General features: G+C 44.0%; 1 long non-coding RNA gene across 1 annotated transcript; it reads right to left on the bottom strand.

The window, feature by feature from the left end:
* Window positions 1–1,553: 1,553 nt before the first annotated feature.
* LOC143942460 (uncharacterized) lies at window positions 1,554–2,025 on the bottom strand. The gene is made up of 3 exons (XR_013264780.1): window positions 1,909–2,025; window positions 1,707–1,828; window positions 1,554–1,626 (listed from the first exon to the last, which is right to left on the bottom strand). It is a non-coding gene; the product is annotated as an uncharacterized LOC143942460 (long non-coding RNA).
* Between the last annotated feature and the right edge of the window lie 232 nt (window positions 2,026–2,257).

Here is a 2,257-nt window from a genome sequence, read left to right as displayed (position 1 = left end):
TGTCTGGGGGATGGGCTAGCAGTGACATGACCCTGATCACTGCTCCCAATGACAGGGAGCAGACGATCGGTGTCATGTGACTAGGCAGAAGCGTGAAAGAAAGTTTGTGTTGTAATGTACAATGTTTAATGTGCCAAAGTACTTATTTTGTTTTTTTTTCTGCTTTTTGCCTCCCCAGTTTCCTTCATCGCCACAGGAATGGCAGACTGTGGCATCCCATTTTGCCACCCGGTGGGACTTTCCTAACTGCGGTGGTGCCATAGATGGGAAGCACGTCCACATTGTGCCACCACCCCATTCGGGGTCATACTTTTTTAATTACAAGGGGTTTCACAGTATTGTGTTAATGGCGGTGGTGTCGGCACAGTATGAATTTCTCTATGTGGACGTGGGGAAGAATGGCCGCATGTCGGATGGAGGAGTCTTCGCCGAGACGGAGTTCTACCGCCGTCTACAGACAGGTGGCCTGGGCTTGCCACCTGATTCGGAGAATGTGGAGGAACTACCCTTTGTATTCATTGCGGATGAGGCTTTTGCTCTGGACAACCACATAATGCGGCCATTCCCCCAAAGAGCCCTCACCCCGGAGAGGAGGGTTTACAACTACCGGCTGGCCAGAGCGAGAAGAGTGGTGGAAAATGCTTTTGGCATAATGGCCAGCCGGTTCCGTGTATTTCTGACGGATCTCAACCTAGCGGAATACAAACTGAACCATGTCATCCTTACGTGCTGCATTTTGCACAACTTTTTGCACAAATATTCCACTACATATTTCTCAGGAATAATGCCGGAGGCTGGAGTTGGGCCAGAATCCCTGACAGGCCTGGATACTGGCCGTACTGGCTTGGCCCCCCAAAGTGCACGGGAAGTGCGTGAGAGATATGTCACTTATTTTAATGGTAGGGGGGCCATTGCAATGCCACCCAATCTTTAATTTTAAAAAAGAGGAAAATAATAAAATAACCTCAAATCTGAAATGTGTTTTCTTGCTTGCTTTTGGTTTGTGCTGTCTCCTATGTTATCCTAGTGTACTTGTAGTGCCAAGTGTATTTTCATTAAATTCAATAAGGCCCATTGTCACTGGATACACAAAATCCCTTTTCCCAAACTGGTATTATAAGCATTGAAAGAATACGCCACACATTCTTGATTATTCAAAATTTTAATTTGGCCACATTCACATGTGCCATTGAATATTTAGTGATCTTAAATTTTTTGGGGGTTTATTTAACTTTCTTTGCCAAACATTTTTTTGTTTCCTTTTTTTTCAATTTTTTATAAACTTTTTTTTTTTTTTTGTGGTTTTTATTTTTCTAGAAAAAATATGAAAAATGTATAAAACAACAATCAGCCACAATCGTAAAAATTGGTGAAGTAAAACAATCTTTTTGAACTAAAACAAGGGAAATGAAGAACATGATCGATATTATGGAGAAACGGATTATATTCTCCCCAAAATATCGATCATGTTCTTCATTTCCAGCTGCATATTGTCAATCTGAGTCTTCATGAGATCCAGGCTAGTTCGCATGTCATCTAGTTCCCCATTCCAGCCCATTATCTGGCCAATCAGCCTTTGTGCGCTGTCACTGGAAAATGGGGCCCTTTCCACAAACAGAACATCACCTACAATAGATGGGAAAAATTGGGTCAAAAATTAGGCAGTCATACATGGATTTCAACAAGCTGGGGTGTCAGACACTCACCTGGTGGGGTGCCCAGCTCCCCTACTTCCTCCACCTCTCCTTCCTCAACCTCTCCTTCCTCGACATCCTCGGGGGGGCACTGGTGCTTGGAAATGTGTCGCTTTCCACAACCACAACATCACCTAAAATAGATGTAAAAACATGTGTTTGGAAATATGCAGGTATACATCGATTACCTGAAGCTGTGGTGTCAGACACTCACCTGGTGGGGTGCCCATCTCCTCTCCTTCTTCCACCTCTCCTTCCTCCACATGCACATCCACGGGGGGGATGGGGCTAACCTCACATTCCTGCTGGCAAGGATGGCGGTCCCTGGGATCCTGCTTTGTGAGGCTTTTCTCCCCTATGAGAAATTAACAAACCAAAAGGTATACTTTAGCACACAGATATTTAAGGCCAGAACTAGGAAGATGAAACCTTGATTAGAAGTGTTGTACAATTGTCGGTTTATGAAGAGATGCAAAATGTGAAGACATGAGAAATCAATTCACTTTGCCAAAAAAGCTAATAAGTAGGTTTTTGTGCCAAGGTTCACACATGCCCAACCCCCC

This window comes from Lithobates pipiens, unplaced genomic scaffold (assembly GCF_037356315.1).
Source record: "Lithobates pipiens isolate NorthernLeopardFrog02 unplaced genomic scaffold, aLitPip1_a1.2 Scaffold_10, whole genome shotgun sequence".
NCBI lineage: Eukaryota > Metazoa > Chordata > Amphibia > Anura > Ranidae > Lithobates > Lithobates pipiens.
The sequence above is the reverse complement of the archived record's forward strand: the minus strand, read 5'-3'. Positions and strand labels throughout refer to the sequence as shown.